Source organism: Aedes aegypti, chromosome 2 (genome assembly GCF_002204515.2).
Source record: "Aedes aegypti strain LVP_AGWG chromosome 2, AaegL5.0 Primary Assembly, whole genome shotgun sequence".
Taxonomy (NCBI): domain Eukaryota; kingdom Metazoa; phylum Arthropoda; class Insecta; order Diptera; family Culicidae; genus Aedes; species Aedes aegypti.
Genome location: NC_035108.1, coordinates 44,070,243 through 44,085,099, shown reverse-complemented (window position 1 = coordinate 44,085,099; position 14,857 = coordinate 44,070,243). Strand labels below are relative to the sequence as shown.

General features: G+C 35.6%; 1 protein-coding gene across 11 annotated transcripts in view; it reads left to right on the top strand.

Moving 5' to 3' along the window:
* Positions 1-747: 747 nt before the first annotated feature.
* The window catches only part of LOC5577064 (calmodulin-binding transcription activator 1), a 616,782-nt gene continuing 602,672 nt past the window's right edge, over positions 748-14,857 (top strand). For 3 of the 11 annotated variants that reach the window (XM_021840665.1, XM_021840667.1, XM_021840657.1), the window contains exons 1-2: positions 748-1,061; positions 8,262-9,072. The gene's annotated coding sequence lies outside the window, so the exon portion shown is untranslated. Of the gene's footprint in view, positions 1,198-2,246; positions 2,474-8,261; positions 9,073-14,857 lie in introns of those variants that run through there. The other 8 variants (XM_021840668.1, XM_021840666.1, XM_021840664.1 and 5 more) reach the window with 7 other exon arrangements.

Here is a 14,857-nt window from a genome sequence, read left to right as displayed (position 1 = left end):
ATTTTGTATGAAAATTTACAAGTATTTGATATACACATAATTTATTCATCCATTGCTCCTAGCCTACTGTGATGTATCAAACATTTCCAATTAAAAAATCGTTTCAAACGATTAATATTGCAATCAACGTCACACAAATCTTTTTTTTAATTGGCTTCCACATACTGATTACTGATTGTTTCATTTGTTTGCTATGCCATGAAAATTACACCAATGAATATATTAGTTAATATTAAAAAGTTTTCAATTCAATTGACAATTTTTCTAGAAATTTTACACATTCTATACATATTATTCTTTAAGAGCTGTGCAAGATTTTCCTCTGTGTTAGTAATTAAGAAAAAGTCATGTAACAAACTGCCATTTTCTTCGATTGATACCAATTAGATAGAAGAATAAGAAGTTTAAGGCCGCACGGGACGTCATTATAATCATCCTAACCATCAGATCAAGTACTACTCCATATATCGATGTGAAAAATTTATCACTATATTCTATATATGTAGTGTATAACCACTTAAATTTTCAGCTTCACCGGTTCACTAAAACTCGAGATTTGCTTCTGCAAAGTTTTGATGATAATTGTTAGAGTGAGACAAAAGATAGGGAAAATAACACAGTCTCCCCAAAAATTTAACTTCTTATGAGTCCAACTCAATATTGTTGAGATTGTTATAAATTCGTTTGCGACTACTTTTCGATACACTCCTTAGTGAGTCGAGTGAGAACTGTTAAGGGAAAATTGACAACCACGCGAAGTGAACGTCGTCGCCGTCGAGTGAATTTCCCTCTGTCGTGTCGTATGGCCGCGAATTTTCCGAACCCACTGCTCACTCAAACTGGAGGAGGCGCCTCAGCCAGGAGGAGGTCAGTGCCGCGCTCGGTGTGTTTATCTCGCGTGTGCGTGTGTTCTTCTTCGATTCGGTTGAAGCTAGATAGGAAAAAAGTGCACTTCGAGAACACTTTCACAACACACAACAGGACTCTACGGCTGGATGATAATCGTAGGAGGCGCATTGTGGTGATCGTTCGTCATTCGGGCGTAAGCGTTTTTGGCCAAGGTCTGTGGCTCCTTTGATGGCGAGGACGAAAAAATAAACCATAGTGTAGTGATTTTCTTTCGTCCCTCTGACAGTGTGAGAGAGCGATGGTAGCAGGTTTTCCACTGCGTACGATGTGGATATACGAGTGAGATGGGTAATCGAAAATTCTGCGCTGTGTGATAGGGTGGCCCGAATTTATTAGAAAAACAAAATAGAAACTATGAGCATGTGATAATGTGATTGAATCTTGTTTTTTTTGTTCAATTGTTAACAAAAATAACCCCTTTACCGGCAATAAAAAAAAACAAAAAGTTCGAAATTTGACCACTTTTTTCGAAAATTTTGTATGATATTTGACAACTTAAAAAAATATGTTTAGGATCTGTGTCAATAGTACACTGTCAGGTGTAAAAACATATAAATCGATTGAGTTATTTCTAAGAACTCTTATAATCAAAAAAGAATGTTTTTTAGAGTTTTATAGAACTTTTTTAGTTTAATTTGTTTTATTTTAATTTCTTTGTTATTTTACAACAGACTCATAAAAAACGAATGCAATTTCTTTTCTTATGAGAAAAAATGTGAGATACTCTCAAAAACAAAAGTAAAAAAAAAGTTTTTGAAGTCTAGTAAAACAAATGTACAAAAATATTAATTAGAAACTAAAAAAGTTATCGCGATGTTAATATTTGTTGTAGTAAAACATGGTGTTACCGGGAGTTAGTCATAACATTTTAAAAACGGCTACAGCCAAACCGGCACGAAAAATGTGGATTCCTGAAGGACCATCAATTCATGAAGCTTTCATGAACATCATGAGTTCAAAACTCGTCGGTCTAGAATCTTTTCGTCGGAAAGCTTGAAACAGTAGAATTTGTAAGAACAGAGTTGACTCTTACTCGATATTTTGTATCCCGATATCGAGTTAGAGAACCAAAGTATAAATTGGTTTTCATGGCCACCTTGATGAACCCTAGGATCGAAGTTGCACTGATTTTGTGTTCTGTAACTCGATAGTCCCTTCAATATCGAGTTATGAAAAGTTGACCGAACCAAAATGTCACTACATCCCATTGCGTTTGGGCCCTCTAAAATGCAAAAAATGCAATTGGTAAAAAAACTCTCAGTAATCAACCGTGGTTGTTGATAAAAAATATCTGTCCCTTTTGGGACGTAACGCTATGAAAAAACAAAATTGATCAAACACATTAACCAAAATAATTACAAGAAAATTGTTAAACAACTTTTCAAGAAATTTGAGACAGCCTACGATTGAAAAATACAACAAAACTTGGAGTTTTACTCTTGGACCACCCTAACCACCATGCAGATCGACGAAACAGTCAAGCCTGTGCTGAAGAAAGAAGGAAAATGCCTTTGATGGGAAAGAGTGCGACGGCAAGAACAATAAAGAAAACGTGAAAAACTCGGTTAGTGTGGAAATCCTAATGAACTAGCCCTTCTGCCTGCGTTTCGCGGGTGGAACGTGATTCTTGTGCGTACCTTCAGAGTCGTCGAGAATAAACACACAACGTGTCCCATTAGCCATTAGCTATTAGCTGTTTGCTGTGCTGATCGGAAGAAACCTACGTGAATGTTTTGTATGTGTTGGTCGGAGCTCAGTGAGGGGGTGGTGGGTGGCTCGTTGTTGGTTGCGATACGTAGCAGTGAGCGAATTGTTATTGATGTTGATCATATCGTATCGAGTTTTTTTTTTTATTTTTTTTATTTCTTTTTTTTACGATAGGGCAAGTGTACCATTAGTGGTGCACTTAAGGGAAAACTGCTAAAACATGGTGATAAAACCATGAAATATATGATTTTAATGTATCAATCGATAGATCTCAAATCCTCCTATCACTCAAATGTATAAAAATCACGATTCATTTAAAATTTCACTGCAAAAAGCCTTGCACCAATAATAGGAACACTGTTCCTTTAGTGGAGGTATGTTTTAAGAATGGTTCCTTTAGTGGCGCAAACCATTGATTTCTTATGGGACCCTCCACTATGGGTACTGATGCACCACTATAGGTGCAAAGGAGCAAAAAAATTAAGCAAAATAATTGTTTTAAATTGTTTTTCGGTTAAAAATCATGGATATTATTCGATTACTCGCATCATTTTCACATCTTACATCATAGAAAAATATCACATAATCATTTATTAGTGCGAAACATGCTAAAACACACTACCTCCACTATTGGAGCTACCTCCACTAAGGGAGCGTTTGCCCTAGTGAGTGACGGATTATACGTGGGCCGATGACAACTACAGGTTGAAGATGGTTGTTTACAAGTTGATTAATGTTCCATGACGAATGAAAATAGATAGATATTACTACCCTCTGTAATGATTAATTAGAATTAATAAATTAAACACACAAAGCGTATACATAAAAAATCTAACAATTTAAGAAAACATAACAATAAAGAAGATTGATTTTTATTATAATGAATTAAGGAACACCGTTAAACTTTAAGCGTCCATGATAATCTCACTTTGCTAAAATCGTTTGTTCTGAATGGTCAATGAACTAAGAAATATTTATTTTCATTCATGTTTTAGCAAATTATGAAGTTTGATCAATGATTTCTACACTATAGTGAAAATGATCACCATCCTCGGGATATTTGAAATATATCCTTTATAACGAAAAATGCAAAAAAAGGAAAAGTGTAGAAAGAAGAGACTTAATGCACTACTAATTTTTCTTCTTGGCATTGACGTCCCCACTGGGACAGAGCCGGCTACTCAGCTTAGTGTTCTAAGAACACTTCCACAGATATTAACTGAGAGCTTTCTTTGCCTGAATTGCCATTTTCGCATTCGTATATCGTGTGGCAAGTACGATGATACTCAATGCCCAGGGAAGTCAAGGGAATTTCCATTACGAAAAAAAAAAATGTTCCTAAGATGTTTTGAAAACCAGTAAGTTATGATGTTTGAGCAAAGTAAGATTGTCTTGGAAATTTCCGAGTTAAGAAATAAAATTAATCGTTATTTCGGACCAAGTGACATTTTCATATTTTGAGCAAAATGGACCTAAAGTTTAACACCTTGTAATTTTATACTTGTTAAAATTTTGGTTCAATATTTCTACACATCTTCGTGTTACTCTCAAACAATATAATGTGAAGGGATAATCATGAAAAATCATAATCCAATCCTCTGATAGAACGTTTTTTTGATGAACTAAGTGCACTAGGTCCACTCGGACCGAACTAAAGACCACCGTTCAGTGAGTTGATTCACTCAGACTGAACAATTTCTAGGAAAATAACAATCACTTAATGCTTGCATGGTCAAACTGGGTGCATATATCTAAGATACAGAGACTATCAAGACCCTTCGACATCAGTATCGTAAATTCTTCAATAATCCATATATTCTATCCAGAAATCAGTGGCACTATGATAGCTTGAAAATTAAGGTTTTGAAGGGTCAGGTCAATGAAGACCAGCAATATTCAAATATGCGTTCAGTCAGAGTGGACCAAGTGAATATCTTGAGTAGCGACCAAAATATACTGGTCCAATAAGCGATTTCTAGGGCGTTCCATACATACACCATAGAACTACCATAAACGTCTATCGGACTCTTGAATCGACTCAAAAAATGCAACAATCAATCAGTTTATTGCTTTTTGGCACTTGATCGCTCTGTCTGCACAGAAATTGTTTCGATTTCTGGCCACCCATCCAAATATGGCGAATGGTCAAAAATCAAAATCAAATGCATCGAATTAATTAATGTTTTTGAATTTCAATTAATGGATGAGTAGAAGAATCATTCGATGTCGAAAAATCTGACAAATCTCTTGAAATGTTTTCCATTTCCTCGCATTCCTCAGAGCACTGATCATTTTCGCTGTTTTGGTTAGAAGTACTTGGTCCACTCTGCATACTTTTATCGATTTTTATTGATCATCTAAAGTAAATTTGTTACATATCGCTCGCAGTTTAAAGCATTCGTCAAATCTGATCAAAGTGAAATGAAGATAAGGTAATTTCACACCTTATGAAAGAATAATCCAATTTTCTCCAGTTTTGTACTTAGTTCCCTCTGACTTAACGCTGACCAAATGATCTTTGTTCACAGTTTTTCATGTTGCTTAATAGATGAGCGTTTATCGCTACGACTATTTACCTATTTGAATTTGTGGAAAGGTATTCTATAAAGGTAATTAACAAATATTACCAACAACGAGGTTGATTAATATCCAAGAAAATCGTTAAGCACAAGGCTGTAAATTATAAGGCGTAACTAGTAATCTTTTGAAGGTATAACAATATAAATTTAAATTAATTAACTCATTACGCGTGATAAAGATGGATATATTATGGGTGAAATTATGAAAAATCCACGTGCTTGGCTGGGATTTGAACCCAGGACTATTGAATGTTAGACGAGTGCTTTACTAACTAAGCTACCGAGCCAATAACTCAGTTGATTACAAGTTTAGTGGCATTAGCTGATTAGCTGAGCGTTTTTCGCTACGAATATTTGAATTTAAAATACTAATTACAAATCCAGAGGTTGATGAATGTTAAAGAAAATTGATTCTTCGTTTCCTCCTCTAGGCGACGGATTAAAAATTAAAAATTAACCGTTTTGCTCCGAAGGTGTATATTTTTTTTTAAGTTTTGAATGATGGTCATGGTTTTCAGTTCAGTTTTCTTTTTAGCTTTCATGTTTACGTGAAATTGCGCAATGATAGACTTTTTGAAAAATTAGGTCCAACTAAGAATCAGACTTTTGCCAGAGATTTTACCAGAAATCCAGGTTTATGACTCTTTGAAGAATTCATGAAGGAATATGACCTCACATATTCGCTAAGAATTCCTCTTTATTTTCCAATATATAATCAAGGTATTTTCCATAAACATTCCAATAATTTATTCATGAAATCTTCCCTTCTTCATCAAATCCTATAAAATATCTCAAGATATTTTTTTCCTCTCATTTTTTTCCAGAAAATCATCCTTGTTTTCATCCATAAGATACCTCTCAGTGTTCATCTTTGGAATTTTCATAAAACGTTTTATTTTAAAAATGCAAGGAAATGCATTTTTCTGTAATTGTAGCAAACAACATATTGGGAAGTTTATAAGGAAATACTTCTACAAATATTTAAGGAAAATTCTTTATTCATTCCTTCTTGAACTTTATCGAATAATACAACTATAATGACATAAGATTCACCTCAATAATATTGTCCTTATGTGCCTTGTAAAGTCCATTCAGTTTTTCCTTCAGATGCCTTCAGTAATTTCTAAATATATTATTTTAAAAATTATTCCGGTTAACTTTCTCGGGAGTTTCTTCGGGAGAGCTTTCAATAGAATAGTACTTAAAAAATCAAATTTCTTAAAATTTTATCTGAAAATCTTTGATGAAATGTAACCTGCGTCTAATCAAAAAGTTTGGACTTATCCAAGAACTCTTTTATAAATTCTTCCTAAAATTCATTTTTCCATCTGAAATTCGTACAGAATTCACCAAACTAGAAATTTCACTGAGAACATCCTTCTACTTTACGGAATTACTTTATGCAGGAATTCTTATAACAAATACTCCAAGGATTTTTCCAGTAAATTTTCTTGAGTAGTATTAAGATATTATCCAAGCAATTTCTTCAGAAATGCAAAAAAAAAAACAAAATCAATGGTTATAAAATATGTATTTTTTGTGTGTTATTCAGTAAAGTCTTCATAATTTTGTTATGTTCTAATCAATTTTGAAGCTTTAAGCATCATTCTTTTCAAAATTTAATATATAGAAAGTTTTTGGAACAGCAAATTTGTCGAAAATTAAAGTTAGTCCGAGTCAAAAGCAGTTTTTCTAAATTATTCTCCATTTTACTAAAAAGCCTTTTTTTGTATTAACACAACTTTATGAATGCTCAAACAATTCCAAATCTTTTTACATGATTTTTTAGTTAATTTAGCCATTTTAAAATATTGCGTACAACATAGTAAAAATGTTTCGGCGATTTTATTAAACAACTAGATATTTTTTTTTAATCAAATGTGTTGTTTACACAGTTTGAAAACAACTAAATTGGCTTCATAATTATGCAAAAAGTTTCCGAATAAGTTCGAGTGTTCATGGCCAAATAAAGGTGATTTTTTTTAGTAACATAAGGATTCGAAATTGATAATTGGAGAAAACTGCTTTGAACTAAGACTTGTTTTGATTTTAGATAAATTTGATGATCTACAAACGTTTCAAAAATTCAAGAGAACGTTGCTAAAAGCTTGAAAACTTCAGGTCAAATTTAGAACTTAAAAATATCACCTTCAAGTCGGTTGTGCCACCTTTAAATTTTAATATTTTTGGCTCAAACTTGGAGGTTTTTTTATGTGATTTGAATTTAGAAGAGCAAACGAGTATTTAGTTTTGAAAGATTTCGAAAAATAAGCCACATCCTTCTAGCCATCTTCATATCTGCAACACGATATACATATGCTAAAATTGTTAATCGGCAAAGAAAGTTCTCAGTTAATAACTGCGGAGTTCTCATAAAACACTAAGCTGAGGAGTAGGATCTGTCCCAGTTGAGACGTAACGATAAAAAGAAGAAGATTATTAACGCTTCACTCAATCCTCCAAAAGATGACTGATTACGCCTGTAGATCTGAAGATCCCAAAGTTCTTGTTTGACCCTGTTCGCAGAACGGTTGGCTTCTAACACAATCCTGTACTGTAAAAAAGTGCAGTCATAGTAATGTATGTATTCTTTTGATTTACTCATTCATTTGCACTTCATTAATTCCATATTTTTATGATGAATTATTCTTTTCCGATTTCATCTGTTAGATGATGAATTTAACAATATTCGTTTTTCCTCATTTTTTAAAGTCGTCATAGAAAACTCATAGAGCCTACCAGTACCATCACCCATAATTATGTTTCTGCGATCCGACTTTCGACCACTCATGCTCTCACATAAGCCACGTGCTCCGTTCAATGGGTCCGTTGCTCACTCTCGTTGAGTGAGAAGAACAGCACCACAAAAACAAGAACTCAAATGGAAATAATCGTGCATATTTCCACCAAAAACAATAAAATCCTGTGAGTTACCACGTCCACATGCCAGCATGTTTTCCACCGATCTCAGAGAGAGTGTGGAAAACCCATCGCTCTCACCCACTCGCGCTGTTTTCGGTGGTGGGTCCTATCCAACATCATGTTTTTCCCTATACACCACAACAGAATCACCTCTCCGGTGGACTGAGCGAGCGAACGGAACTCGGTCAGGAATTGTCGAGCGTCGAACACGAAGAGTGACAGGCTCCGTTTTAGCCCAGTTTTCCCAGTAAACCAGTGAAATCGTGGAGTGCAGTTTCCCGTTCTTATTTCGCGTTGTTTTGGTAGTATTTCCCTAGGACAAAGTGTTGAAACTTGCAGGTGCCGTAGTGTGCTCAAAGTTTATCTAGTTAGTGAACCGTTTTTGATCGTCGCCGTGGGAAGTTTTCCACGGGGAAAAGTTGAAAAATTAGTACCAGTTAGTTGGTGCTAGAAAGCACCTGGTCCCTCTTTCTCTGTGTGCGCGCTGGAAAAAAGCAGCGAAGAAAATTCCTCTCCACCCCGTTCTACGCCTCCCGTAGTGTTGCTTTCAGTGCCGCTCACCTCTTCTTGCCGCGCCGCCTTGTTTCGCCTCTCGGTTGGGAGGAAAATTCATCGATGAAAAGGAAAAGCACGTGCTGGTGTTTGTGTGTGACTAAAGCGGGTTTGGTGTAGTGGTGCCGGAGTGCTATCCAAGCACGAGTGCGTGTGAAACCGTGTCGTATTCACACGGAGGCGAAATATTTCAAGCCCCAAAAGTGAGTGTCGACGACCACGAAGACGACGTCAATATTATCCTTGGACTTCACGTGAGAAGCGGCGGCGGCAACAGTGAAGAAAACACGTCAAAGCAGAAGAACAAGCAGAAAGGATTCGGTTGTTTTGGAGAAGATTCTTCACGGTGCTCGTTCCACGAAAGCGTAGGCACTAGGCCATTAGGCTCTGATCGTCTTTTCGGGTGAGTATTATCGCACACAGTCATTACTAATCAGCAGAATTTCGAGATTAATGCGCTGGAATTACAATGGACTTCTTATGTGGGTAGAGTTAATACCGTTGTTTCATGGTGGTGGTGGAAGGGTTTTCAAGGGAAGGTGGGAAGGAAGAGCCAATCATAAATCATCGAAGCCGGCACACATGGGATACGCTTCGTGGTATATTTTAGCTTTTTCCATCACCTTATGAAAGATTGCCTGTATGCGATGGGTTTGTTTGCATGAATATGATGTGATAACCGTCGCTCGTATACTTACAAGGATCATGCAAAACGTGCGGCATGCGGTTGGGAGAGAGATTACCAGCAATGGAAATGAAAATTGTACCTTTCATGTTCAGAGAAAAGGTCACAACAAAGGGTTTAAATGATTTGTTTTCCTCCATAACATAATCAGTGGATTTCCGCGGTACCATAAATATATTGGAAAAGGATCGTAAAATACATACCGTTCTGACTCATACTTATTCCGAACAAGGTGTTGACTTCGAATGCATCTGATAGGCATAAATTAGCTGATATTGGTGAAAACATTGTTTTCTTCGCAAAATCTAACTGTTAGTTGTTGGATTTACAGTTACAAATTTTTATAAAAACTTGTTTAGAATTGATTTTACGTAAAATTATGAAACAACATTTTGATTCAAATGCCGAACACGAAAACGGTCATCCTGTCTCATATTCCGAACACCTTGATTCAAATTCCGAACAGCACGAAAAAATCGTCTTCAAATGAATAGTTTCACAATAGTAGTTTACGGAACAAGTTGCAGAATGATGATTTTTACAGCACGAGTCGTAAATTTATCCTACGAGGCTTGCCGAGTAGGATAATTACGACGAGTGCTGTAAAAATCATCATTCTGCAACGAGTTACGTACAACATTTTTTGCAATTTCGTAGAAGACCACATGAGGGTATCAGAAAGTATATCGGAATGCATTCACCATTTTTTTACAATTTCTGAAAATAGTTGTGTTATGATTCATTAGGCAACTCAAAACAGTTGCGTAATGAGTCATTACAGCACTGGTTTCAGTTGCGTAATGACTATTCCCGCACTTTATACTTCAGTGCAGGAAAGTAGGCCGTTTCATGACAGATTGACGTGATGAAACACAGCCTGTTACGATGAGAAATTGCAAAAATAAATTTATCAGAGCTAGTTTTACTAACCTCGAACTAGATAATCATTACTACTCGCGAAGTATAAATTAATTAGAAGACGTTAAATTGAATAGCAATTGACTATCATTTTCTAGTGATTTGATGATATATTTCAGCGAAACATTTCAATCAAATCCCCATGCAAAACCCGAGTGTTCGGAATTTGAGATAAAACGATATTGTGCTTCGTTGAGTGCGGAAAAGTAGATTTGGTAAAAAATCTTTATCAAAAATAAAAAAAATTGATTCTAAGTTGGTTTGTTTAGTCATTTAAAACTTCTGTAAGGAGTTTTCGATGAAAAGATAAACAAAAGTTAAAGTAACGTCCTTTCAGCGACGTAGCCACCTAACGCATTTATGAAAGACTAATGAGGCATTCTAAAATAATACATCAAATTGAAAATCAGGGCAGGCAATCGTCACCGTCCAATGGAAAAAGTCGTCGACGAAACTAACAAAATAATCGTCATCGTCACTCAATCAGCGGTATATGACGATTTGCTGCAGTGGTCCGCCACAAAGGCTCGGCGTCATGACGAACAAACAAGCCTCCTTCGTTATGGTGCAATCTTCGTTCGGGAGCTTTGAGCCGACTAAAAATATGAACCGTAGCGTCGATAGATTATGAGCCTTTTTTCAAAAAATAAAACAAAAACAAAACAACAAAACGTGTCCGGAATTGAACAAACGATCTCTGAATCGTCAACGTCACGCGCTTACCAACAGAGCTATTGTTGAAGCTTGAGGAGTACGGGTTAAATTGCCAATAGAAGCAATTCTGGGATGGCATTCGCCATTTTGTGCAGAGCAAGCGAATATACAATAAACGCCTCCTTCGTTTGAAAAAGGGGAGCGAACGGAATGAAGACAAAGTTGTTCTTTGACGATTTTGGGTTGACGTTCGTCGTGCATTCTTTCGTCGATGACGAGACGACGACCTGCCAGAGTTATTATACTGGATGACGATGTCTTTTTTTTATTTCGTCACCGCACTGTGACGAATCTGACGATAGCCTGCCCTGTTGAAAATAATTGGTGTACCGTTTTGACTCATATTCCGAACACTTAAGGCCAACAGTGAATTCAAATGCATCTGATTGGCATAAATTAGTAAATATTTGTGTAAATTTATTTTTTTCGCAAAGTCTAACTGTGAGCTGTTGGGTGTACCAATAATAATGTTGATTTAATTAGTATTAGTATTGTTTTCACGTAAAAGTATAGAACAACATTTTGATTCAAATGCCGAACACTGTGTTCATTCTTTCTCATATTCCGAACACCTTGATTCAAATTCCGAACAGCACGAATAAACCGTATTCAAATGAATAATTTCGCAAATAAATTTATCTGAGCTTGTTCTACTAGTCTCAAACTAGATAATCATTACTACTCCCGCGGTATAAATTATATTGCAGACGTTAAAATTGAATTGCAATTGACTGCCACTTCCTTGTTATTTGGTGACATATTTCAGCGAAACATTTTATCTAAATCGTCATACAAAAACCGAGTGTTCGGAATATGAGTCTGTTCGGAATTTGAGACAAAACGGTAATCACGATTGTATAGACTGGAAAAATCTGTTTAGCTCCTGCAGTATGCTTTCTTTTGTTTGCCATTACCGGTTGTTGCGGCAAGTGTATAACCAAACTAAAACTTGACACAAAAAATAAAGCATTCTTCATTTAGTTGAGTATTTATACCACTTTAATTTTTTTAAATACAAAAACTGAACGTTGCACGCAATCCATGACAATCTCTGTATTAATCATATTTACATATGTTGTTAAAATCATTTCAAACTGTAAAATATCAATTTCCAATTTGTAGATTTGATGTTTTCTGAAATTATAACTTGTGGAGTTTATCTAATAAAATATTATACACAGAAAAAAATATTTAATTTTCAATGTGATGTAAACTGAAGTCTACTGTAAAAATTAATCAAATTCGTGTGTTGTTACAGCATCATGTAAACTTAAATGCTTATACATTCAATTTTCAACTAAAAATGCTTGAATATTACATGGTCGTGTAAATTTAAAGCGAATTCAATTGAAAAATAATGAATTGGTCGTTGAATTTTAGGTTTATTTTGATACTCCAAATATGTGCATGAAAATAAACTTAAAACATTTTTTTAGCTGTGTATTTTGAATAAGACTTGTAAAATAATGGTTAGATACAATTTTTAATTCATGAACACCCAATAAAAACGAATATTCATTGAATTTCATAAGCATCTTTGCTGTAGCTGCATTCTCTTATTTAAGTTTTCGTTCACTACCGTAATCCGGGGGCAAATTGATCACTGGGGCGAATTTGATCAGGTCGGTACCAAAAAACATTTCCTCCCAAGGATGCTGAAGGTTTCGTTGCAAGCAAAGACATTCCATGTTTTCATGTTTATAGATGCCTAATGATGATTTGGAACTATTTAATTTTAGTATGTGTCAGTTTTGCATAGAAATACAGTTGGAAATGTCGATGCTAAACAATCCACCGAACACGAAAACGGTCATCCTGTCTCATATTCCGAACACCTTGATTCAAATTCCGAACAGCACGAAAAAATCGTCTTCAAATGAATAGTTTCACAATAGTAGTTTACGGAACAAGTTGCAGAATGATGATTTTTACAGCACGAGTCGTAAATTTATCCTACGAGGCTTGCCGAGTAGGATAATTACGACGAGTGCTGTAAAAATCATCATTCTGCAACGAGTTACGTACAACATTTTTTGCAATTTCGTAGAAGACCACATGAGGGTATCAGAAAGTATATCGGAATGCATTCACCATTTTTTTACAATTTCTGAAAATAGTTGTGTTATGATTCATTAGGCAACTCAAAACAGTTGCGTAATGAGTCATTACAGTACTGGTTTCAGTTGCGTAATGACTATTCCCGCACTTTATACTTCAGTGCAGGAAAGTAGGCCGTTTCATGACAGATTGACGTGATGAAACACAGCCTGTTACGATGAGAAATTGCAAAAATAAATTTATCAGAGCTAGTTTTACTAACCTCGAACTAGATAATCATTACTACTCGCGAAGTATAAATTAATTAGAAGACGTTAAATTGAATAGCAATTGACTATCATTTTCTAGTGATTTGATGATATATTTCAGCGAAACATTTCAATCAAATCCCCATGCAAAACCCGAGTGTTCGGAATTTGAGATAAAACGATATTGTGCTTCGTTGAGTGCGGAAAAGTAGATTTGGTAAAAAATCTTTATCAAAAATAAAAAAAAATGATTCTAAGTTGGTTTGTTTAGTCATTTAAAACTTCTGTAAGGAGTTTTCGATGAAAAGATAAACAAAAGTTAAAGTAACGCCCTTTCAGCGACGTAGCCACCTAACGCATTTATGAAAGACTAATGAGGCATTCTAAAATAATACATCAAATTGAAAATCAGGGCAGGCAATCGTCACCGTCCAATGGAAAAAGTCGTCGACGAAACTAACAAAATAATCGTCATCGTCACTCAATCAGCGGTATATGACGATTTGCTGCAGTGGTCCGCCACAAAGGCTCGGCGTCATGACGAACAAACAAGCCTCCTTCGTTATGGTGGAATCTTCGTTCGGGAGCTTTGAGCCGACTAAAAATATGAACCGTAGCGTCGATAGATTATGAGCCTTTTTTCAAAAAATAAAACAAAAACAAAACAACAAAACGTGTCCGGAATTGAACAAACGATCTCTGAATCGTCAACGCCACGCGCTTACCAACAGAGCTATTGTTGAAGCTTGAGGAGTACGGGTTAAATTGCCAATAGAAGCAATTCTGGGATGGCATTCGCCATTTTGTGCAGAGCAAGCGAATATACAATAAACGCCTCCTTCGTTTGAAAAAGGGGAGCGAACGGAATGAAGACAAAGTTGTTCGTTGACGATTTTGGGTTGACGTTCGTCGTGCATTCTTTCGTCGATGACGAGACGACGACCTGCCAGAGTTATTATACTGGATGACGATGTCTTTTTTTTATTTCGTCACCGCACTGTGACGAATCTGACGATAGCCTGCCCTGTTGAAAATAATTGGTGTACCGTTTTGACTCATATTCCGAACACTTAAGGCCAACAGTGAATTCAAATGCATCTGATTGGCATAAATTAGTAAATATTTGTGTAAATTTATTTTTTTCGCAAAGTCTAACTGTGAGCTGTTGGGTGTACCAATAATAATGTTGATTTAATTAGTATTAGTATTGTTTTCACGTAAAAGTATAGAACAACATTTTGATTCAAATGCCGAACACTGTGTTCATTCTTTCTCATATTCCGAACACCTTGATTCAAATTCCGAACAGCACGAATAAACCGTATTCAAATGAATAATTTCGCAAATAAATTTATCTGAGCTTGTTCTACTAGTCTCAAACTAGATAATCATTACTACTCCCGCGGTATAAATTATATTGCAGACGTTAAAATTGAATTGCAATTGACTGCCACTTCCTTGTTATTTGGTGACATATTTCAGCGAAACATTTTATCTAAATCGTCATACAAAAACCGAGTGTTCGGAATATGAGTCTGTTCGGAATTTGAGACAAAACGGTAATC